Source organism: Macaca mulatta, chromosome 1 (genome assembly GCF_049350105.2).
Source record: "Macaca mulatta isolate MMU2019108-1 chromosome 1, T2T-MMU8v2.0, whole genome shotgun sequence".
Lineage (NCBI taxonomy): Eukaryota > Metazoa > Chordata > Mammalia > Primates > Cercopithecidae > Macaca > Macaca mulatta.
In genome coordinates, this window is record NC_133406.1 from 208,359,372 (window position 1) to 208,384,752 (window position 25,381).

At 44.7% G+C, this 25,381-nt stretch overlaps 1 protein-coding gene across 1 annotated transcript in view; it reads left to right on the forward strand.

Moving 5' to 3' along the window:
- Positions 1-2,667: 2,667 nt before the first annotated feature.
- LOC144334483 (uncharacterized) overlaps positions 2,668-25,381 on the forward strand; it is a 165,179-nt gene continuing 142,465 nt past the window's right edge. Inside the window, exon 1 of the mRNA XM_077964609.1 lies at positions 2,668-2,671. The gene's annotated coding sequence lies outside the window, so the exon portion shown is untranslated. The remainder of the gene's footprint in view (positions 2,672-25,381) is intronic.

A 25,381-nucleotide genomic window follows, 5' to 3' on the forward strand; every position in this document is an offset into this window, starting at 1 on the left:
GGCCACTGCACTCTAGCCTGGGCAACAGAGCAAGACCCCATCTCAAAAAAAAAAAATGTTACTGGTTTGTGTGTTTAAATACTATATACTATTTATCATTATTTTGGAATGTACTCCTTCTAGTTATATTTTTAAAATTTTTCTGTAAAACAGCCTCAGGCAGGTCCTTCAGGAGGAATTCCAGAAGAAGATACTGTGATCATAGGAGATGGCAGCTCCATGTGTGTTATTACCCCTGAAGACCTTCCAGTGGGACAAGATGTATAGATAGAAAACAGTGATATTGGTAATCCTGACCTTGTGTAGGCCTAGTCTACTCTAGTGTATGTGTGTGTTGGTGTGTGTGTGTGTGTCTTAGTTTTTCACAAAAAAAGTTTAAAAAGTAAAAAAATTAGCCGAGTGAGGTGGCTCACACCTGTAATCCCAGCGACTTTGAGAGGATAAGGTGGGCAAATTGCTTCAGCTCAGGAGTTCAAGACCAGCCTGGGCAACATGGTGAAATCCTGTCTCTACAAAAAAAGCACAAAAATTAGCCAGTCATGGTGTTTCAAAAAAAATTTTTAAATAGGAAAATGCTTATAGAATAAGGATATAAAGAAAGAAAATATTTTTGTACCGCTGTAGAATGTGTGTTTTAAGCTAAGTGTTATTACAAAAGAGTTAAAAGTGGAGTTTTTTGTTTTTTGTCTTCTATTTTGAGACAAGGTCTCCCTCTGTCATTCAGGCTGGAATGCAGTAGCTTGATCATGGCTCACTGCAGCCTCAAACTCCCAGGCTCAAGTGATCCTCCCCACTCAGCCTCCAGAGTAACTGGGACTATGGGCGCTACCACGCCCAGCTTATTTTTTATTTTTTGTGGAGATGGGATCTCACTAAGTTGTTTAGGCTGGTCTTAACTCCTAGGCTTATGCAATTCTCCTGCCTCAGCCGCCCAGAGTGTTGGAATTATGGGCATGAGTCACCACACCTGGCCTAAAAAGTTATTATTATTTTTATTTAGTTTCTTTTTTTTGAGATGGAGTCTCGCTCTGTCGCCCAGGCTGGAGTGCAGTGGCACGATCTCGGCTCACTGCAAGCTCCGCCTCCCGGGTTCACACCATTCTCCTGCCTCAGCCTCCCAAGTAAGTGGGACTACAGGACCCGCCACCACGCCCAGCTAATTTTTTGTATTTTTAGTAGAGACAAGGTTTCACTGTGTTAGGATGGTCTCAATCTCCTGACCTCTTGATCCGCCCGCCTCGGTCTCCCAAAGTGCTGGGTTTACAGGCATGAGCCACCACGCCCGGCCATAAAAGTTTTTTAAAAATTGAAAAGTGTATAAAGTAAAAATGTTAGAGCAGGCTAAAGTTAATTCACTATTGAAGAAAGAAATTTTAAAAAATAAATTTAGCCGGCTGGGCGCAGTGGCTCAGGCCTGTAATCTTAGCACTTTGGGAGGCTGAGGTGGGCAGATCACATGAGGTCAGGAGTTCAAGACCAGCCTGGCCAACATGGTGAAACCACATCTCTACTAAGAATACAAAAATTAGCTGGGCATGTGCCTGTAGTCCCAGCTACCCAGGAGGCTGAGGTTGCAGTGAGCTGAGATCATGCCACTGCACTCCATCCTGGGCAACAGAGTGAGATTCTGTCTGAAAATAAATATATTCAGCCTAGGTGTACAGTGTTTATAAAGTCTACAGTAGTGTACAATAATGTCCTAGGCCTTCACATTCAGTTACCACTCACTCACTGGCCCTTCTAGAGCAACTTCCAGTCCTGCAAGCTCCATTTATAGTAAGTGCCATTAGTTGTACCATTATAGGTGTACCATTTTGTTAATTTTTGATACTACATTTTTTTTTTTTTTTTTTTTTTTTTTTGAGACAGAATTTCAGTCTTGTTTCCCAGGCTGGAGTGCAGTGGCACAATCTCTGCTCACTGCAACCTCTGCCCTCCTGGGTCCAAGCAAGTCTCCTGCCTCAACCTCCCAAGTAGCTGGAATTACAGACTCACGCCACCACACCCGGCTAAGTTTTGTAATTTTAGTAGAGAGAGAGTTTCACCATGTTAGCCAGGCTGGTCTCGAACTCCTGACAGGTGATCCACCCACCTCAGCCTCCCAAAGTTCTGGGATTACAGGCGTGAACCACCACGCCCAGCCAATACTACATTTTTATTGTACCTTTTCTATGTTTCAGTATAGAAATACCATTGTTTTGCCTGGGTGCGGTAGTTCACGCCTGTAATCCCAGCACTTTGGGAGGCTGAGGCAGGTGGATCACCTGAGGTCCAGAGTTCAAGACCAGCCTGGCCAAGATGGTGAAACCCCATCTCTACTAAAAATAAAAAAATTAGCCAGGCGTGGTGGTGGGCACCTGTAATCCCAGGTACTTGGGAGGCTGAGGCAGAGAACTGGTTGAACCCGGGAGACGGAGGTTGCAATGAACCAAGATAGCACCACTGCACTCCAACCTGGGCAGAGCAAGACTCCGTCAAATACATATATACATAAATACATGCATGCATACATACATACATACCATTGTGTTACAGTTGCCTACAGTTTTCAATACAGTAACATGCTGCACAAGTTTGTAGTCTAGGATCAATAGGCTGTAGTAGCGGTCCCCAACCTTTTTGGCACCAGGGACCAGTTTTATGGAAGACAGTTTTTCCATGGAAGGCGGGGACGGAAATGGTTTTGGGATGAAACTGCTCCACCTCAGATAATTGGGCATTAGATTCTCATAAGGAGCGCGCAACCTAGATCCCTCACACGCGCAGTTCACAGTAGGGTTCCCACTCCTATGAGAATCTAATGTCACCGCTGATCTGGCAGGAGGTGGAGCTCAGCCATTTACTCCTGTGCAGCCCGATTCCTAATAGACCAGGGACTGGTACCAGTCTGTGCCCCAGGGGTTGTGGACCCCTGGGCCATAGCATATAGCCTAGTTGTATAATAGACTATATTATCTACGTTTGTGTAAGTACATTCTATGATGTTCATGCAAAGATGAAATTACTTAATGATGCATTTCTCAGAATGTATCCCATTGTTAAATGATAATAGACTGTATTTTCCTTTTTTTTTTTTTTTTTGGACAGGTTTTTGCTCTATCACCCAGGGTGGAGTGCAGTGGCATGATCATGGCTCACTGCAGCCTCAACCACCTGGGCTCAAGCGATCTCCTCACCTCAGCCTGCAAAGTAGCTGGGGCTACAAGCATGTGCCACCATGCCTGACGATTTTTTATTTTTTTGAGACAGAGTCTCGTTCTATCACCCAGGCTGGAGTACAGTGGCATGATCTCGGCTCACTCAGGAGCCTCCATCTCCTGGGTTCAAGCGATTCTCCTGCCTCAGCCTCCCAAGTAGCTATTTTGTGTATTTTTAGTAGAGACGAGGTTTCACTATGTTGGCCAGGCTGGTCTGGAAGTCCTGACCTCAAGTGATCCGCCTGCCTCAGCCTCCCAAAGTGCTGGGATTACAGGTGTGAGCCACCACACCCAGCTGGTAGATATACATTCTCATATATATATACACATATATATCTGGCCTTAAATTTTTTTTTGTAGAGATAGCGTCTTAACTATGTTTCCAGGGTGGCAGTGAGATCTGTGCTGCCTATAGACTCTTCAGAGAGTCACCTCCAACAAGAACTCCTGGGCTCAAGTGATCCTCCCACCTTGGCCTCCCAAAGGGCTGGAATTACAGGTGTGAGCTACCGTACCCAGCCTATATTTATTTTCATGAAAACTTTCACAAAGGGAATCACATTAAATGTCACTTCGTTTCATCTAATGTTGTTTTAGCTAAAATATCTTGCCCAAAATTATTGGTAATGTAATATTAGGCTAGTGTTTCCACAATTCATTTTATTTATTTCTATACTATATTGGTTACAAAGTATTACACAACAACTATTATGTTTCTGTTTTATTGTTGTTGTGTTTTTTCTTTTTTCTTTTTTTTTTCTTTTTTTTTTTTTTTTTTTTTTGAGACGGAGTCTCGCTCTGTTGCCCAGGCTGGAGTGCAGTGGCCAGATCTCAGCTCACTGCAAGCTCCGCCTCCCGGGTTCCCGCCATTCTCCTGCCTCAGCCTCCCGAGTAGCTGGGACCACAGGCGCCGCCACCTCGCCCGGCTAATTTTTTGTGTTTTTAGTAGAGACGGGGTTTCGCCGTGTTAGCCAGGATGGTCTCGATCTCCTGACCTCGTGATCCGCCCGTCTCGGCCTCCCAAAGTGCTGGGATTACAGGCTTGAGCCACCGCGCCCGGCCTTTTTTTTTCTTTGAAGTGCAGTCTTGCTTTGTCGCCCAGGTTGGAGTACAGTGGCTCAATTGCAGCTCACTGCAACCTCTGCCTCCCAGGTTCAAGCGATTCTCCTGCCTCAGCCTCCCAAGTAGCTGGGATTACAGGCGCCCACCACCACATCTGGCTAATTTTTGTATTTTTAGTAGAGACAGGGTTTCACTAAGTTGGCCAGGCTGGTCTTGAACTCCTGACCTTAGGTGATCTGCCCGCCTCAACCTCCCAAAGTGCTGGGATTACAGGCGTGAGTTTGTTTTATCTCATATCTGTCTATCACTGTCCATTCATCCATTCATTTTCCTTTTTGATGCATTGTAAATTTGACACAATTTGATGCAAAGCAAATTGCAGGCATCAGTATACTTCCCCCTTAAAAAAGGCACATATATAATTAATTAAAGTTCAATGTTTATATATTTTCTTTCAAGGTAAAATTTACATACAATGACATGCACACATCTTAAGTCAACTTTTGCTGAGTTTTTAAAAATCCATATACCTGTATAACCAAAACCTCTATGAAGACACAGAACCTTTTATTGATTGATTGACTGAGACAGAGTCTTGCTCTGTTGCCCAGGCTGGAGTGCATGGCAGAATCATGACTCACTGCAGCCTTGACCTCCTGGGTTCAACAGACTCTTGTGTCTCAGCCTCCCATTAGCTGGGATTACAGGCATGTGCCACCATGCCTGGCTCTTTTTTTTTTTTTTTTTGTAGAGACAGAGTTTTGCCATGTTGGCCAGGATGGTCTTGAACTCCTGGCTTCAAGCAGTCCTCCTGCCTCGACCTCCCAAAGTGCTGGGATTTGAAGAAGTGGCCTGCCCCTCCACACCTGTGGGTGTTTCTCGTTAGGTGGAACGAGAGACTTGAGAAAAGAAATAAGACACAGAGACAAAGTATAGAGAAAAGCCGGGGCCCAGAGGACCAGCACTCAGCTTACAGAGGACCCACGCCTGCACCGGTCTCTGAGTTCCCTTAGTATTTATTGATAATTATCTTTACCATCTTAAAGATAAGATCTTTACCATCTTAAAGATAAGGGAGTGTCAGGACAATAGGATCATTGTAGGGAGGAAATCGGCAGTAAGACATATGAACAAAAACCTCTGTGACATGAATAAGTTTAAAGGAAAATGCTGTGCCTTGAGATGCATATGCAAACATCTCCATAAACCTTTTAGCATTATTTCAGCCTATCACATGGGGAGAAACCTTGGACAATACCTAGCTTTCCTAGGCAGAGGTCCCTGCGACCTTTGGCCGTGTACGTGTCCCTGGGTAGTTGAAATTAAGAGAATGGTGATGACTTTTAACCAGCAAGCTGCCTTCAGGCACTTCTTCAACAAAGACACATCCTGCACAGCCCAAAATCCATTAAACCTTGAGTCACCGCAGCACATGTCTCTTGCAAGGACAAGGTTGGGGGTAGGGTCACAGATTAACAGCATCTCAAATACAGAACAAAATGGAGTCTCTTATGTCTACTTCTTTCTATATAGACACAGTAACAGGCTGATCTCTTTCTTTTCCCCACAGGATTACAGATGGGAGATACTACACCTAGCCCAGAACTTTATCATCACCCCAGCAAATTCCCTCATGCCCCACCAGGTCTTTCCTTAACTTCCTATAGGCAAACACTGTTCAACTTTGATTCCACAAAGTTTAGTTTTGCCTGTTCTAGAACTTCATATAAATGGAACTATAAAACATGTTTTGTTTTGTTTTGTTTTGGGACAGAGTCTCACTGTGTTACCCAGGCTGGAGTGCCGTGGTGTGATCTTGGCTCACTGCAACTTCTGTTATGCCCAGACCGTTTGTTCCCCAAAGAAGTCCACCAGAGTCCAGAGTCAAAGCCAAGCGGCAAGGATCTTTTACTGCAAGTTTGAACTTGGTCCCTCCATTCCACAGCATACAAGAGGGCCCCGAACAATGCAAGTGCTTGCCTTTTATACCCGAGGTAAATAGGATAGTAAAGTTACAGGGGAACAAGGGAATTCTTTTGGTTACAGCATTACAATTGGTTTACATTTTAAGTTATACATTTACTAGTTTTTCTATTGGTTCCCGCGCTTTCAGTAAAACTACAAACGGCTGTGTCCTTATCGGGGATTTTCCAGGTGGTGTTTGTACTGGGCTCAGGAAATTGAGAGATATATGGTGGGATGTGTTTGTACTGGGCTCAGGAAGTTGAGAGATATATGGTGTTTGTACTGGGCTCAGGAAATTGAGAGATATATGGTGGGATGTGTTTGTACTGGGCCTGTTTGTGTTGAGCCCGGGGCTGAGGAATGTGCCTGATTTCTTTCACTTCCACCTCCTGGGTTCGAGCAATTCTCCTACCTCAGTCTCCCTGGGATTACAGGCGCCCACCACCATGCTCGGCTTTTTGTATTTTTAGTAGCAATGGGGTTTCACTATGTTGGCCAGGCTGGTCTTGAACTCCTGACTTCAAGTGATCTGCCCGCCTCAGCCTCCCAAAGTGCTGGGATTACAGATGTGAGTCACTGCACCTGGCCAAACATGCTCTCTTTTGTGTAAAGATTATTTTACTCAGTGTAATGTTTTTGAGAATCATCCCTGTTGTTGCTTGTAGCTGTAGTTCATTCATTTACATTGTTGAGTATTCCATTGTATGAATATACAAGATTATATATATTCTATTGATGGACACCTGATCTGCTTCCAGGTTTTAGCTATTATGAAGAGAGCTGCTATGCACATTTCTGTACAAGTGTTTTTATGCATGCATATTTTCATTTTTCTTGAGTAAATATCTAAGAGTGGAATTGCTGGTTCATAGAGTAGGCATATGTTTAGTTTTATAAGAAACTGCCACATTAAAAAAAAAAGCCAAAAAAAAAACAAAAAAAAACTGCCACATTTCTTCCCCCAAAGTGGCTGTACCATTTTACACTTAAAAAAAGAAAAAGAAAAAAAAGTACCAGTTACTACACATTTTTTTCCAAATTTGGTGTTGTCAGTTTTATTCATTTTAGCCATTGTGGTAGGTGTGTAGTCATGTTCATTTTAAAGGCAGATCTAGGCTGAGCATGGTGGCTCATGTCTGTAATCCCAGCACTTTGGGAGGCCGAGGCAAGTGGATTGCTTGAGCCCAGGAGTTTGAGATCACCCTGGGCAACATGGTGCGAAACTCCATCTCTACAAAAATATACAAAAATTTAGACGGGGATAGTGGTGTACACCTGTAGTCCCAGCTACTCAGGAAGTTGAGGTGGTAGGATCATCTGAACCCCAGAGGTTGAGGCTGCAGTGATCACTGCTCTCCAGCCTGGGCATCAGAATGAGACCATCTCAAAAAAAAAAAAAAAAAAAGCTGATCTCATTCATTGTAAAGTCTGCATAGTATTTCATAGTATGCAGTGTGTGTGTGCGCGCATACCATATCATTCCATAGTATGGAATATATTTATATCACAGTATATATATACATAGGATATATTTACCATAGGATTCCATAGTATGCATTGTGTGTGTGTGTGTGTATACCATACACTATAATTTTCTTGACTATTCCCCTATCAGTGGACATTAAAGCTATTTCTTATTTTTCCTATTACGAACAATGATGAATGGACATGTATCTGCACATATGTTCAATTTGCAGTGCATCAACTTGGCTGGACTAAATGACATTTCCCAGAATTTCCTTTCTTGCATGTTTCCTTTAGGGTGGACCATAAGGGAGGTCTAGGGGATATTTGAAGGGCAGAAAATCTGCTGACTCACATCCTTTGGATATGAAGCAGCAGCTGGACCTGAAACTTCTCTACCTTCTCCTAGATCCTCCTTCAGCTTCTCTGACTCATGAGCCAGGTGAACATGTTTTGCTCTACGACAAAGGGCCCTGACTTCTGTGAGACACCCACATTAGCAAGGTTGGATTGGAAGCAGTGTAAACTGACATGGGTTCCAGTCCATCTCGGTGGGGTTCCCACTTGCATCTGTGGGTCCCAGCCTGCTCCTCATCTCCCCACTTACATCCATCCTCCCTGCCTCATTGCCTGCCTGTGTTTCTTTTTCTTTTCTTTTCTTTTTTGAGATGGAGTCTTGCTCTGTCACCCAGGCTGGAGCACAGTAGCATGATCTCGGCTCACTGTAACCTCCACCTCCCAGGTTCAAGGGGTTCTCCTGCCTCAGCCTCCCAAGCAGCTGGGATTACAGGTGCATACCACTATTCCCAGCTAATTTTTGTGTTTTGTTGTGTTTTGTTTTTTGAGACAGAGTCTTCCTGTGTTGCCCAGGCTGGAGTGAAGTGGCATGATCTCAACTCACTGCAACCTCTGCCTCCCGGGTTCAATCAATTCTCGTGCCCCAGCCTCTTGAGTAGCTGGGATCACAGGTGCACACCACCATGCGCAGCTAATTTTTGTATTTTTAGTAGAGATGGGTTTTCCCACGTTGACCAGGCTGGACTCAAACTCCTGGCCTCAAGTGATCCACATGCTTCTGCCTCCCAAAGTGATGGGATTACAGGCATGAGCCACTGCGCCCAGCTGCCTGCCTGCATTTCTGCAGAAGAGACTCACTAGAAGTATAATTGCTAGGTCAAAAGGGATTTATATTTTAAATTTTGACATACTGTGCTAACAATTTTTTTTTTTTTTGGCAGGGGACAGGGTCTCCCGTCACCCAGGCTGGAGTGCACTGGTGTAAACATGGCTCACTGGCCGGGTGCGGTGGCTCACGCCTTTAATCCCAGCACTTTAGGAGGCTGAGGCGGGTAGATCACGAGGTCAGGAGATCGAGACTATCCTGGCTAACACAGTGAAACCCCATCTCTACTAAAAATACAAAAAATTATCTGGGCATGGTGGTGGGTGCCTGTAGTCCCAGCTACTTGGGAGGCTGAGGCAGGAGAATGGCGTGAACCCTGGAAGCAGAGCTTGCAGTGAGCCAAGATCACACCACTGCACTCCAGCCTGGGCAACAGAGCGAGACTCTGTCTCAAAAAAAAAACAAAAAAAACCCGGCTCACTGTAGCCTCTACTGCTCGGGCTCAGGTGATTTTCCATGTCAGCCTCCCAAGTAGTGGGGACTATGGGTGTGTGCCACCACACCCAGCTATTGTATTTTTAGCAGAGACGAGGTTTTGCCATATTGCCATGGTGTCGAACTCCTGGCCTCGAGTGATCTGCCTGCCTCGGCCTCCCAAAGTGCTGGAATTGCAAGCATGAGCCACCTCACTTGGCCAACAAATTGCCTTTTAAAATATTCTACCGGGGCTGGGTGTAGTGGCTCACACCTGTAATCCCAGCACTTTGGGAGGTTGAGGCAGGTGGATCACCTGAGGTTGGGAGTTGGAGACCAGCCTGACTAACATGGAGAAACCCCATCTCTACTAAAAATACAAAATTAGCTGGGAGTGGTGGTGCATGCCTGTAATCCCAGCTACTCAGGAGGCTGAGGCAGGAGAATCGCTTGAACCCAGGAGGCAGAGGCTGTGGTGAGCCGAGATCTCACCATTGCACTCCAGCCTGGGCAACAAGAGTGAAACTCCATCTCAAAAAAAAAAAAAAAAAATATATATATATATATATATATGTGTATATATACATATTCATATTCTACCAGCTGGGTGTGGTAGCTCATGCCTGTAATGCCAGCACTTTGGCAGGTCGAGGCAGGTGGATCATTTGAAGTCAGGAGTTTGAGACCAACCTGACCAACATGGTGAAACCTCATCTCTACTAAAAATACACCACGGGCATAGTGGCGGGTGGCTGTAGTCCTAGCTACTCAGGAGGCTGAGGCAGGAGAATCACTTGAACCTAGGAGGCCGGGGTTGCTGTGAGCTGAGATCGCACCATTGCATTCAAACCTCGGTGACAGAGTGAGGCTCTGTCTCAAAAAAAAAAAAAAAAAAACTACAAACAAACAAAAAACCTCTTCCTAATACCTTATCAACTGGATATTATGAATCATTTTAATTGTTGCTAATTTGATTGGTTAAAAAATAGCAACTATCTATTGTTTTGCCTTGCATCCTCCCCTCACTAGTGAGGCTGAACATCTCATATGTTATTGGGTATTAGGTGTTCATTTCTTCTCCTGTAAATTCCTGTCAATAGCCTTTGTCTTTTGTTGTTGTTGTTGTTGTTATTTGGAGTTTTTCTTTTCTTTTCTTTTCTTTTTTTTTGAGACGGAGTCTTGCTCTGTCGCCCAGGCTGGAGTGCAGTGGCGCGATCTCGGCTCACTGCAAGCTCCGCCCCCCGGGTTCACGCCATTCTCCTGCCTCAGCCTCCCAAGGAGCTGGGATTACAGGCGCCCGCCTACAGCCGGCTAATTTTTTGTATTTTTAGTAGAGACGGGGTTTCACCGTGTTAGGCAGGATGGTCTCGATCTCCTGACCTTGTGATCCGCCTGCCTCGGCCTCCCAAAGTGCTGGGATTAGAGGCGTGAGCCACCACGCCCGGACTTCTTTTCTTTTTTTAGACGAAGTCTCGCTGTGTCACTCAGGCTGGAGTGCAATGGTGCGATCTCTGCTCGCTGCAACCTCCGCCTCCTGGGCTCAAGCAATTCTCCTGCCTCAGGCTCCCAAGTAGCAGGGATTACAGGTGTGGGCTACCACGCCCGATAATTTTTGTTTATTTAGTAGAGACAGGGTTTCACCGCGTTGGCCAAGCTGGTCTCAAACTCCTGACCTCAAATGATCCACCCACCTCCGCCTCCCAAAGTGCTGGGATTACAGGCATGAGCCACCACCCCGCGTCTTGGGCTTTTTCTTAAGGAACTCTTTACGTATTATCAATATCAACTCTCTCCATTATATGTTTGACAAATATATGACTCCAATCTTTTTTCATCTTTTAACTTTGTTTATAATATCTTTCATGTTACAAAATATTTTGTATTGACCCAGTAAACCTTACTTTTTCTTTTCTTCTATGGTCTCTGGGTTTTATGTTTTTTCTTAGGAAATATTTTCTCACATCAAGTTTATGTTACCTGTTATTTTCTTTTAATATGTTAATGTTTTTTAATGTTTAAGACTCTTATCCATCTAAATGTTATTTTGCTGTATATGATCTAATTTTTTTTTTCCAATATAGCTACCCAATTGTCCCAACAATGTTTATTTAATAAGGCACCCTTTCCTTCAGATTTAAAAAGCCACTTTTTCCAGATATTAAATTTACATATAAGCCAGGTGTAGAGGCTGGCACCTGTAGTCCTTGCTACTTGGGATACTGAAGCAAGAGGATCACTTGAGGCCAGGAGGTCAGGGATGTAGCCCATTATGATTGTGCCTGTAAAGTAGCCACTGCACTCCAGCCTGGGCAACAGAGTGAGACCCTGCCTCTTAAAAAAAAAAACAAAAAAAAAACCAAAAAAAACCTTACATATATTCAAGAGTCTTTTTCGCTGGGCGTAGTAGCTCACGCCTGTAATCCCAGCACTTTGGGAGGCTGAGGTGGGCGGATCACGAGGTCAAGACCATCCTGGCTAACACGGTGAAACCCCATCTCTACTAAAAATAATAATAAAAAAAAATTAGCTGTGCATTGTGGCGGGCACCTGTATAGCCCCAGCTACTCGGGAAGCTGAGGCAGGAGAATGGCGTGAACCCAGGAGGCGGAGTTTGTGGTGAGCTGAGATCGCGCCATGCACTCCAGCCTGGGCGACAGAGGGAGACTCCGTCTTAAAAAAAAAAAAAAAAAAAGAAGAAGAAAACAGTGTTGGGGGCCCACTGTACAAAGAATAAGACCCAGTTCCTGCCCTACCAAGCAGGGATTTCAGGAAAAGGAAGCCTATGGAGACTTGGGCTCAAAGGAGAAGTAAGTTTTCACCAGGGTGAAGTATGGAGTGAGGAAGAGATAAGAGGGCAGAAGACGGCTGGGTGCGGTGGCTCACGCCTGTAATCTCAACACTTTGGGAGGCTGAGGTCAGGAGTTTGAGACCAGCCTGGCCAACATGGTAAAACCCCATCTCTACTAAAAATACAAAAATTAATATTTTTATACCTTTTCCTTATGATTGTTTACAGATTTTTTTTAAGTCTGATAATTTTAAGTAGTGTATTCTTGTTTTTTTTTTGTTTGTTTTTTGAGATGGAGTCTTGCTCTTGTCACCAAGGCTGGAGTGCAGTGGCGAGATCTCAGCTCACTTCAACCTCCACCTCCTGGGTTCAAATGATTCTCCTGCCTCAGGCTCCTGAGTAGCTGGAATTACAGGCGGCTACCACCGTGCCTGACTAATTTTTGTATTTTTGGTAGAGATGGGGTTTCATCATGTTGGCCATGCTGGTCTCAAACTCCTGACCTGAGGTGATCCGCCTGCCTTGGCCTCCCAAAGTGCTGGGATTATAGGTGTGAGCCACCGCGCCCGGCTTAAGTAGTATATTCTACTTGGTTGGAAAATTTTACCCTGTATTTGATGATTGTTGCTCAAGGCTGGAAACATCTTACTTTTTTTCCAATCATGATCTAGACGTGTACTGTCCTGTATGATAGTCTCTAGTCACATGTGGCTACTGAGCACTTGAAATGTGGCTAGCATAAATTAAGATGTCCTGTAAATATAAAATACACACCAAATTCTCAAGACTTAGTACAAAGAAAAGAATGTAAAATAGCTCATTCGTAATTTCTTATACTGATTACAATTGAAATGACCACATTTCAAATACATTAAGTAAAATATACTAAACTATTTCATTAATTTTAATATCAACAGTCTTTTTTTCTTTTCAAATATAGCCACTATAAATTTTTATTTTTTACTATTTAACTTATATACAGTAAAATTCACTTTTTGGTGTATAGTTCTGTGAATTTTGACAAAGGCATAGAGTTGTGTAACCAATACCACAATCACGATACAGAACAATTATCTTACCCACAGCCCCCCAAAAACCTCCCTTGTGCTGAACCTTAGTAGTTAGCCTCCTTTACACTCTCCCATCCCGTGGCAACCATTTTCACCACCACTAGATATTCTTTTGAGTCTGGTTTCTCTCAGTTAACATAATGCACTAAAGATTCATACTATTGTTGCATGTAACAATATTTTTTTCTTTTGTATTGCTGAGTAATATTCCATTGTGTGGATGTTTATTCGCCAGTTGAAGAACGTTTTGATTGCTTCTTTTGGGGAATTTATGCAAAAAGCTACTCTAAACATTCATATCTAGACTTTTGTATAAATGTAAGTTTTCATTTCTCTTAGGTAAATACTTAGGAGTGGGATTTCTGGGTCATATGCTAAGTATACACTTAAATTTGTAAGAAATGGCCAGGTGGTGGCTTATATCTATAATCCCATCACTTTGGGAGGCTGAGGCAGGAGGATGAGTTGAGCCCAGCAGTTCGAGACCAGCCTGGGCAACATAGGGAGACCCCACCTCTACAAAAAATAAAAAATTAGCTGGGTGTGGTTGTGCATGCATATAGTCAAAGGTACTCGGGAGGCTTAGGTGGGAGGATTGCTTGAATCCCTGGGAGGTCACAGCTACAGTGAGCCGTGTTCATACCACTACTCTGCAGCCTGGGTGGCAGAGTGAGACCTTGTCATTCATTCATGCATTCATTCATTCATTCATAAATAAATAAGAAATTGCCAAACTGTTTCCCAAAGTAACTGTATAATTTTGCTTTCCTATCAGCAATTTGTGAGAGTTCCGTTGTTTTGAATCCTTGCCAGTGCTTGCTACTGCTGGTTTTTGTTTTGTTTTTTGTTTTTTAGCCTTTCTAGTAGGTATGGTGGTTTTATTTTGCTTTGCTGTTTCAGTTTACATTTTCCCAATCATTAATGCTATCTTTGTCATCCATATATCTTGTTTGGTGAAGTTCAAATCTTTTGCGCTTTTTTTTTTTTTTTTTTCTTTTTTGAGACAGGGTTGCCCATGCAACCTTGAGAGGCCGAGGCAGGTGGATCACCTGAGGTCGGGAGTTCGAGACCAGCCTGGCCAACATGGTGAAACCCCATCTCTACTAGAAATACAAAAATTAGCTAGGCATGGTGATGCACGCCTGTAATCCCAGCTACTCGGGAGGCTGAGGCAGGAGAACCCCTTGAACCCGGGAGGTGGAGGTTGGAGTGAGCCGAGATCGCGCTACTGCACTCCAGCCTGGGCGACAGAGCGAGACTCCATCTCAAAAAATAAAAATAAAATAAAATAAATGACAGCAACATATTATAACCTAACAGCCAGGCCCAGTGTTGTGCCTGTAATGCCAAGTTATGCCAGAGGCTAAGGCAGCAGTCCAGGAGTTCAAGACCAGCTGGGCAATATAATGAGAACTCCTCATTAGCTAAAAAAAAAAAAAAAAAAAAAAAAAAAAAAAAAGAAAAGAAGAAAAAGAAAGAAAGAAAAAGAAAACCATGTGTCCGTAAGTATGAAAAAAATAAATGGGCCGGGTATGGTGGCTCACACCAGTAATCCTAGCACTTTGGGAGGCCAAAGCCGGCGGCACCCGCGTAGTCCCAGCTACTCAGGGGACTGAAGTGGGAGTTGAATCCGGAGGTTGAGGCTGCAGTGAACCGTGATCGCATCACTGCACTCCAGCCTGGGTGCCAGAGCGACACCTTGTCTCAAAAACAAAAATAAAGTTGAAAACGTTTGATGAGAAATGGGTGATTCATGAAATTTCAAAGTACCACCCTACAAAATACTTTTATTATAACTGCAAAGTGAGCGTGACCTTACAGCGGAGAAGCCTACAGACAGCATCTTAAAGATAAAACTGAGCATCATCAGTGATGAGACAAATTGACAAGCTGAAATCGTGTGCCACTTGATGCGCTGCGTTAAGATCGCAGCAGCCCTTCTGTGACAGTCCTGTCTAGGATGCAGAACCTGAATCCAGTCGAAATGAGACAAAGCCCAACTGAGGGAAGTTCTGCAAATCCGCTGGCCCGCGCCCCGCCCTCGGCGGCTGCTGTCCTTGCGCTGCGCAGACCAATCCTCCCCGGAGTCCGCGGCGCCGGACGGCTCCAGACGCTCCCGCCGCCGCCAGCAGGAGGCTCCGCGCGCTTTCCCGCCTTTCCCCGGGCAGGGCCGGGCGGCGACGGCGGCGCGGCCATTGTTCCGCAGCCCCTCTCGGGTGCGCAGGAGGGGCCGGGGGCGGGGAGGGGCGGCCAGGAGCCAGTGCCCGCTAACGCCCACCGCCGCCGCCCGCGCCGCCTCCTTGGCGGCTCCCAACCCCTCGGAGCCGGCGCTGTAGCTGCTGCGCCCCAGGCTGCAAATGGCGCCTGCTCGCCTTGGCGTCTCCCGCTTTGCTCCCGGCCGGGAGAAGTCTGGGGGCCGACCTCCCGTGGCCCGCATCCCAACGCCGCCGCCGCCGCCCGCTGCCAGGCTGGTTGCAGGTCCCGGGCAGCCCCGACGCCCTCCCGCCCTCGGCCAGCTCTGCGCGCAGCCACAATCATTCCCCCTCCACCCCTCCTGCCAGGGGGACCTACGGGCGTCCCAAGAACAATAATTAGATTATTTTAAAATTGTAAAATACGTAACAATATCATTTAAAAATACAACTTAGGGACATTAAAGATATTCATGGTGTGCAACCATCACTACTATATAGTTCCAAAACTTTCTCATCGCCCCAAAGGCACCGGCACCCATGAGCAGTCAGTCATTCCCCATTCCCTCCTTCCCTCAGCCTCCAGCAACCGCCACTGGGCTTTTTGTCTTAATGGATTTGCCTATTCAGGATCTTTCTCCTTCTCTTCCTTCTTTCTCTTCTTCTCTCTTCCCTTTCTTCCTCCCTCCCACTCTCCCTCCCTCCCTTCCTCCCTTCTTTTTCTTTTCTTTTCTTTTTTTTTTTTTTTTTTTTGACGGAGTCTTGCTCTGTCGCCAGGCTGGAGTGCAATGGCGCGATTTCGGGTCACTGCAATCTCCGCCTCCCTGGTTCAATCGATTCTCCTGCCTCAGCCTCCCAAGTAGCTGGGATTACGGGCGCCCGCCCCCAGGCCCCGCTAAATTTGTTAATTTTTAGTAGACTATGTTGGCCAGGCTGGTCTCAAATTCCTGACTTTGTGATCCGCCCGCTTCGGCCTCCCAAAGTGCTGGGATTGCAGGCGTGAGCCAGCGCACCCGGCCAGGATATTTCATATAAATGGAATCAAACAATATGTGGTCCTTTGTGACTGGCTTCTCTCACCTGAAGCAATGTTTTAAAGGTTCCTCCATGTTGTAGCAGGCATCAGAACTTCCTTTTAATGGATGAATAATATTCCACGCATGTGTGTGTGTGTGTGTGTGTGTGTGTGTGTGTGTGTGTGGCGCTTTTGTTTATCCAATCATTAGTTGATGGACATTTGGATATTTCCACCTTTAGGCTATTGTGAACAGAGCTGCTGTGAACCTTTGTATACAAGTTTCTGTTTGAACACCTGTTTTCAAATAACTAAATACACTTTACTCCCCTTCTAATGGAAAACCCTACAGCCACCTGCAGTTTTTTCCCCCATTAATTCTGGGAGCTCCTGGAAGTATATCATGTGCATTCCTCTCAAATTTCCTGCCAGGCATGATTTTATTTATTTAGGAGACACGCAGGTCAACTTTCCTGTCCCTCTCCAGGGCCGCTTCTCAGGGGACCTGTCCCCATGGCCACCACTTATCCTCAGTCAGAGCCCCCTGCTTCCTGACCCAAGGGGTGCCATGTGTGATCTGAGGGAACCAGTCTTTTGCTGGGCAGAAACTCAGGTGTTTTCCTTTGGAAGATTTGGACTGAAGGACAGGACAGTGATTAGGTCAGGGTTGGGCAGCACTTTTTTTTTTTTTTTTTTTTGAGACGGAGTCTTGCTCTGCTGCCCAGGCTGGGGTGCAGTGGCCGGATCTCAGCTCACTGCAAGCTCCGCCTCCCAGGTTTACGCCATTCTCCTGCCTCAGCCTCCCGAGTAGCTGGGACTACAGGCGCCCGCCACCTCGCCCGGCTACTTTTTTGTATTTTTTAGTAGAGACGGGGTTTCGCCGTGTTAGCCAGGATGGTCTCGATCTCCTGACCTCGTGATCCGCCCGTCTCGGCCTCCCAAAGTGCTGGGATTACAGGCTTGAGCCACCGCGCCCGGCCTGGGCAGCACTTTTGAGCTGAGGAATGGGTGGGAGAAAGGTGGTCTTCTGAGAGTGGCCAGGGACCCCACACAGGCACAAAGAGAAGTGGATAGGAAACATGGGCAAGGCACATGACTGATCAGGAGCAGCCTCACCGCTGCTTTCCAATTCCAGGTCATCTGCTGAGTTCCTCTCCCAGAATGTTCATAAAGTCACTCACTTTAATTAGAAACAAATCCTCTTAAAACTATTCTCGGCCGGGCGCGGTGGCTCCTGTAATCCCAGCAGTTTGTAAGGCCAAAGCAGGTGGATCACTTGAGGCCAGGAGTTCAAAACCAGCCTGGCCAACTTGGCGAAACTGTCTCTACTAAAAATACAAAAATCAGCCAGGCATGGTGGTGGGCACCTGTAATCCCAGCTCTGTGGGAGGCTGAGTCAGGAGAATCACTTGAACCCAGGAGGCAGAGGTTGCAGGGAGCCAAGATCATGCCACTGCATTCCAGCCTGGGTGACAGAGCGAGACCCTGTCTCAAAAAAATACATTAAAAAGTAAAAACTATTCTCAAAGCTTTTTTTTTTTTTTTTTTTTTTTTTTTTGAGACGGAGTCTTGCTCTGTAGCCCAGGCTGGAGTGCAGTGGCCGGATCTCAGCTCACTGTAAGCTCCGCCTCCCGGGTTCACGCCATTCTCCGGCCTCAGCCTCCCGAGTAGCTGGGACTACAGGCGCTGCCACTTCGCCCGGCTATTTTTTGTATTTCTTAGTAGAGACGGGGTTTCACCGTGTTAGCCAGGATGGTCTCGATCTCCTGACCTCGTGATCCGCCCATCTCGGCCTCCCAAAGTGCTGGGATTACAGGCTTGAGCCACCGCGCCTGGCCTCAAAGCTTTTTTTAAATTTAAATTTTATTTTTATTTATTTATTTTTTTGAGACACAGTCTTGCTCTGTTGCCCAGGCTGGAGTACAATGGCGCAATCCTGGCTCACTTCAACCTCTGCCTCTCGGGTTCAAGTGATTCTCCTGCCTCAGTCTCCCAAGTACCTGGGATTACAGGCTCCTGCCACCATGTCCAGCTAATTTTTTTGTATTTTTAATAGAGACGGGATTTCATCAGGTTAGCCAGGCTGGTCTCGAACTCCTGATTTCAGGTGATCCACCCGCCTCGGCCTCCCAAAGTGCTGGGATTACAGGCATGAACCACCGCGCCCAGCCTTATTTTTAGTTTTTGAGACAGGATCTCACTTTGTTGTCCAGGCTAGAGTGTGGTGGCACAATCATGGCTCACTGCAGCCTCGACTTCTCGGGCTCAAGCGAGCCTCCCACCTCAGCCTCCAGAGTAGCTGTGACTACAAGCACGTGCCACCACACCCAGCTAATTTTTATATTTTTTGTAGAGGCGGGGTTTCACCATGTTGTCCAGGCTGGTCTTGAACTGGTGAGCTCATGCAATCAGGCTGCCTCGGCCTCCCAAAGTACTGGGATTCAGGCATGAGCCATTGTGTCCAGCCTATTCTCAAACTTTAGTTTGCATCAGAATCTCCCTGGATGATGCCGATGCTGCTGGTTCCGAGACCACACTTTATGAATCATTGCTTTAAGCTTGTTTGAGTGTCTGTTCCTTGAAGCCAAATGTGCCCTGACCAAGACAGGTTCTCTGGATTCCGTCTGTGAGGTTTGGTGCTGAATTGCAGGTGTCAGGAAAACTGAAATCCTAGCTGCCTCTAGTGTTCACCCTTAGAGCCCATCCAGCAGGGACTCAACCTCTCTTGCCCCTGCCTGGGCCACACCTCTACTGAGAACACCTTGAGGACATGCAGTGTTGTGGAAGTGCAGGGCAATGCCCCTGCCCTCCCACCTGGCATCAGGTGTTTAAAGCAGTGCAGCAGTATTAAAAAAAAAAGCAGTACAGTTTGACCTCCCAGCATGTCACCAAGATTATATAGGTCATGCTCAGTTTCTGCATATAGCTCTCAAATGGAAGGCTCAGGCATACTTCCTTGGAGCTGAACCAAGTGACCATCTTTCTCCTGGCCAGATCCTTCTAGTGACTTCTCTAAAAAAACTTCATACAGATCAGTGGTGCCCGCTCCACTGACCTTCATACATACCAGACATATTTAAATCCTAGTGATGCTCACAGATTGGTCCAAAGTAGGGACTTACTGTACCTCCATCATCCCTGCGAAGGAATAAAAGATCTCCTGTCCCGTGCAACATCATAGGTAGGCAACTCTCTGTGAGGGGCCAGATAGTAAATATGTCAGGCTTTGTGGATAAAAGTGTCTGTAGCAACCACTCAACTTCATCAATGACAGCATAAACAATGACAAAAAGGAATGGATGTGCCTGTCTTCCAATATAACTTTATTTACCAAAAAAAAAAAAAAAAAAACAGGCAGCAAGCAGGATTTAGCCTAACCCCTGTTCTACCTAATAGCTTTTTTCCCTATTACTAAATGAAGTTAATGAGTCTTTAACCAGATGGAAAACATATTTAGTGTTAGCAGTTCTATATTATTATGGGAATCTTTTAAAAATTTATAGGCTATACATGTTTTTCTTAAGAGCAGGCAGCGAGCCCAGCTAATCTTAAATAAACCCAGCCTCAACATTTAAAAAAATGTAGAATTTTATCAATACATTGCTGAAACTAAACCAACTTTCTGTCTTCAAAAGAGAAATATTTGAAACTGTTGTTTAAGCAGAAATAATTTTTAAAATAAAAATATGCGCATATGTCTTAAAGATTTATATAAAAAATGGAATGCCAAACAACCGAAAGAGAAATCAGATTTAGATTATATCCGCGAATTTCTTCTCTCGTAATTTTAGTTCTTTATATATAAAAAAGTAAAAACAGCAAAACAATACAAGCTGGGCAACACTGACCTATATAAACAGACCTGGTACATCGCCACTTTAACGTAAAAACCATTTCAATTCCAAAACGCAGAAGCTTTCTTGCTTCTTAAACAAGGTATCAGTTGCTATTTTTTTAATGGTCAAGATGATTTCCAACTCTGGCTTCTCTTTTTAATAAATATGTTTTGACAAGTGCCTTTGTAATGAACTAATCCATTTGCAAACTTGGCAGGCAAAGATAAAGTCCGTTTCTATTTTTCTTCCAAGAGTTGTTGGACAGCGTGCAACTGTAGAGCTCAGCACGTAGAATGGCTGCGCTTCCTGTGATTTTTGTGTTGTCTGCCTTACTTTTTCCATACGTTGCATCATCAATTACCCATTCATCAGACAGTAGTCAGCCTTCTTCTACAGAATCTAAAATTCTGTCAGCCAGAAATTGTCTCATATAACTAAATGGTGGGTCCTAACACCGGGGGACAAAAAAGTGGGAAAAATGGTTTGATGGAACTTTCTTCTGTTTAGAGCTCTATCTAATAGTTCTCTTTATTTTGTGGGGTTATTTTTTTTTCCTTAACTAAAATCTTGTCCATAAAATTATCCACTAGAATTTTATATAAAATAATTGCCCTGAGAAAAACAATTAACTAAAATTATGAAGGGTTATTAACTCATTAATGTGAGAAGATCCTCAATTCCTTATTGCATTCATTCAATTTAAAAAAAAATTGTTGCCAGGCGCGGTGGCTCAAGCCTGTAATCCCAGCACTTTGGGAGGCCGAGACGGGCGGATCACGAGGTCAGGAGATCGAGACCATCCTGGCTGACACGGTGAAACCCCGTCTCTACTAAAAAATACAAAAAAACTAGCCGGGCGAGGTGGCGGGCGCCTGTAGTCCCAGCTACTTGGGAGGCTGAGGCAGGAGAATGGCGTGAACCCGGGGGGCGGAGCTTGCAGTGAGCCAAGATCACGCCACTGCACTCCAGCCTGGGCGGCAGAGCGAGACTCTGTCTCAAAAAAAAAAAAAAAAAATTGTTTTTGAGACAGGGTCTCATTCTGTTGCCCAGGCTGGAGTTGTGGTGACATGATCCTAGTTCACTGCAGCTTTGAACTTTTGGGCCCAAGCAATCCTCCTGCCTCAGCCTCTTGAGTAGCTGGGACTGCAGGTGACACCACGACACCCAGCTAACACACTCATTCTAAAGAAACTGTTTTAACTGTTTTGACCTTAGCCATTTAAAATTTGCAGGTACCAAATTCAAGTCAGCTTCAAATTTGGGAAGGTACAGAAAACAGTTAAATTGTATTTGTTTCTGAGGACAAAATGAGCAACAGAGGAACAAAGGATTTTTTCTTGAACCTAGCTGAGGCCCCTCCTATTCTAAACTTGTAACTAGGATGTTTCAATCTGACTTTATATAAATCAAAACAAAAATGTAGCTTGAGATTGTTTCCATTTACACCCAGGTGGATTTAACCAAATTAAAGATAATTTGCATTTTTGATGGCCCTGAGTTCATTTTAATCCCAAACCAGATAAATATTTCATTAAAAATCGGGAATACTGCATCTAGGTATTTTTAGATTAAGTGGCTAATCTGTTTTGCTAATAATTCTTATATATAATTACAGACCTTTAAATAAAACTAGCTTTTACAGTAGACTGATTGAAGTCCACTGAGTCAAGAAATACCTAAGAATACATTTTTACTCAATACCATCTTATCATGTGGGCTGATGACTTAAAAATATGTGGTTTTCCGTTTCAAATAAGATTGTTCTTGTTACATTCCCTGAATCATACCGAATTTATATTTCAAAAATCAGAGGCAGGACATGGCGACTCACACCTATCATCTCAGCGCTTTGGAAGGCTGAGGCAGGTGTATCACCTAAGGTTAGGAGTTCGAGACTAGCCTGACCAAAATGGTGAAACCCCGTCTCTTCTAAAAATACAAAAATTAGCCGGGCGTGGTGGCGCACCTCTGTAATCCTTGCTAGTCAGGAAGCTGAAGCATGAGAATTGTTTGAACCCAGGAGGCGGAAGTTGCAGTGGGCCGAGATTTCGCCACTGCACTCCAGCCTGGGTGACAGAGTAGAACTCTGTCTCAAAACAGAAAGAAAGAAAAAAAAATCAGAGCAATTGGAAAAAGTCACTTCAAGTTAATAATATATATATTTTTACTTTTGAAATTTTTTACAAGTAAAACGAATACATTACAATCAATACAGAACACATATTAAGTAAGTGCACGATGAATATTTTAATTTGCCTTTTGTGTGTGAGTGGGAGTGTGCTCCATGGTGGTTTATGTTGTTTCAGACCTGTGTGGGTATTACAGGACAAAGAAATTAACTCCCCATGCTCAAAATGTGATTTCCCCCTCCCTGTCTAAGCATTGCAAGAATGCAGACCGTTATCACACAATGCATACTTTATCATATGAGGCCAAAACAGCATTTTCCTCTCCTGTGCCTCTGGTCTGAGGGATACCCAGGGAAACAAATGTTATCTATGAATGGTCTTTTCTGCCTGCCCAAACATGTCTGTCTATTATCAGCACTGGCCTGACAGGACCCGGTTTCTGATCCTAACCAGCTGTGTAAGAACTAGAAACGTCATTTCATCTGTCACATGGAGTTGGACTAGACTAGCTCTCCTGTCCCTTCTAACTTTCAAATCTCTTGATTTAATGGTTCTGTCCTATATGTATCCTGATTTCTTTTCTTTTCTTTTTTAATTTTTTTTTGAGATGGAGTTTCGCTCTTGTTGCCCAGGCTGAAGTGCAGTGGCGTGATCTCGGCTCACTGCAACCTCCATCTCCCAGGTTTAAGCAATTCTCCTGCCTCAGCCTCCCAAGTAGCTGGAATTACAGGCTAATTTTGTATATTTTTAGTAGAGATGGGGTTTCACCATGTTGGTCAGGCTGGTCTCAAACTCCTGACCTCAAGTGATCCACCCGCCTTATCCTCCCGAAGTGCTAGGATTACAGGTGTGAACCACTGTGCCTGGCATGTATCCTGATTTCTGAGGTATTAATTAGTTCACATGGCCAGCCAAGACCCACTCCAGATGCAGTGGGGCTCCTCCCCATCTGTCACAGTACACTGGATCAACATAATGAGAAGTTATCTGTTGTTATTTAATTTTTACTTGAAAAATAATTTACATATTATATTATTTTTTAAATAAGAAAACCATATTATTTTTATTTTTTATTTTTTTGAGACGGAGTCTCACTCTGTTGCCCAGGTTGGAGTGCAGTGGCACTATCTCAGCTCACTGCAACCTCTACCTCCCGGGTTCAAGCGATTCTCCTGTTTTGTATTTTTAGTAGAGATGAGGTTTCACCATGTTGGCCAGGCTGGTCTTGAACTCCTGACCTCAGGTGATCCACCCGCCTTGGCCTCCCAAAGTGCTGGGATTACAGGCGTGAGCCACTGCTCCCGGCCAGAAAACCGTATTATTTTTTAAATAAGAAAACCACTCAGTTGGTGTAATCTCAGCACTTTGGGAGGCTGAGGTGAGCAGATCATGAGGTCAGGAGATCGAGACCATCCTGGTCAACATGGTGACACCCCGTCTCTAATAAAATACAAAAAATTAGCCGGGCGTGGTGGCACACGCCTGTAGTGCCAGCTACTCGGGAGGCTGAGGCAGGGGAATCACTTGAACCTTGGAGGCGAAGGTTGCAGTGAGCCGAGATCGCGCCACCACACTCCAGCCTGCCGCCAGACCAAGACTCCGTCACAAAACAAAACAAAAAACCTGATGCATATTTTCTAAAGACTACAATATTCTGATATTCTATGTATAGTGTATATTTTTGCATACCTGAATAAAACAGGTAATTTAAACACTGTTAGTGACCGAAGCCACTATGTTTGGGAAAAGGCAAGAAATTTCAGCAACTGTTTAAACTGCTTATAAATATAGTATGCCAAAGCTGGAATTTTATTGGATAGGAAGAGTAGCTTAGATAAAAAGCATCTGTGAGGCTCTGTGGCTGGCTAGGTACCCGACTCACGCATTCTCAGAGTACCCTGTGCTTGTTCCTATTGTCACACCCAACATGCTGTTATAACTGGTTAACTGCTAGTCTCTGTGATTACACACTGCAGGCTCTGTGTGTGGTTGTGCTGAAGGCAGGGATTGTGCTGGTTCCGAAGTACCCTTCATGCCTGACATATGGTAAGGACTCCATAAATAATTGTTTGATAACTACTGAATGAATAACCAGCCATCTTCACTCATTGATCTGCTGGGAGCCACAGAAACAGGCAAGAGTAGGACCACGTGACGCAGGAATAAGAGGCATGATTTCCAAGAGCAGGCCGGGCGCGGTGGCTCACGCCTGTAATCTCAGCACTTTGCGCGGATTGCCTGACGTCAGGCCAAGATCAGCCTGACCAACATGGTGAAACCCCGTCTCTACTGAAAATACAAAAATTAGCTGGGCATGGTGGTGGGTGCCTGTAATCCCAGCTACTTGGGAGGCTGAGACAGGAGAATTGCTTGAACCCAGGAGGCGGAGGTTGTGGTGAGCCGAGATCACACCACTGCACTCCAGCCTGGCAACAAGAGCGAAACTCCATCTTAAAAAAAAAAAAAAAAAAAAAAAAAGAGTCACGGTTACCAAGAGCCTTGTGTTTGGTGTTTCCCAGGTAGATAAAGGCTCCCATCAAAGTATGACTGATGGAATACTCAGACATGTCCATTCAATAATGTCCCTACATACTATACTCGCCTACTATGAGTGACACCAAAAGATACATGGTACGTTGGCTGGGATCATTTTGACTGTTAAGCCAACTCTTACACACACCTTACCAAAACTTGCAAACCGCCTATTAATCACAAGCAACTAAGCACCAAGAACACTATTCAAGAAAGGAAAAATGAGTTAGAGTGGGTTATATTTTACTAGGAAATTCCTCTGGCTATATTCTACAGGAATTAGGTGTAATATCTGTTATGCAATTGCTTAGCATAGTGTTTGGTAAAGGATTAACAAAGCCTCTTTCCCTTCTGCATGAGAATTTTACCTTTTGTTAACTTTCTAGCTCTGTTCCCCTGGCAACCTAATAAAAATACATATGTCAACTGCTAGGCAATGTTACATACGGTAGACATAACACCCAACTGGTAAACTGCATCTGGACTGGGAGAACTACAAACGCCTGATAGGAAGCCTCAGCTCTGGGCTTCCCT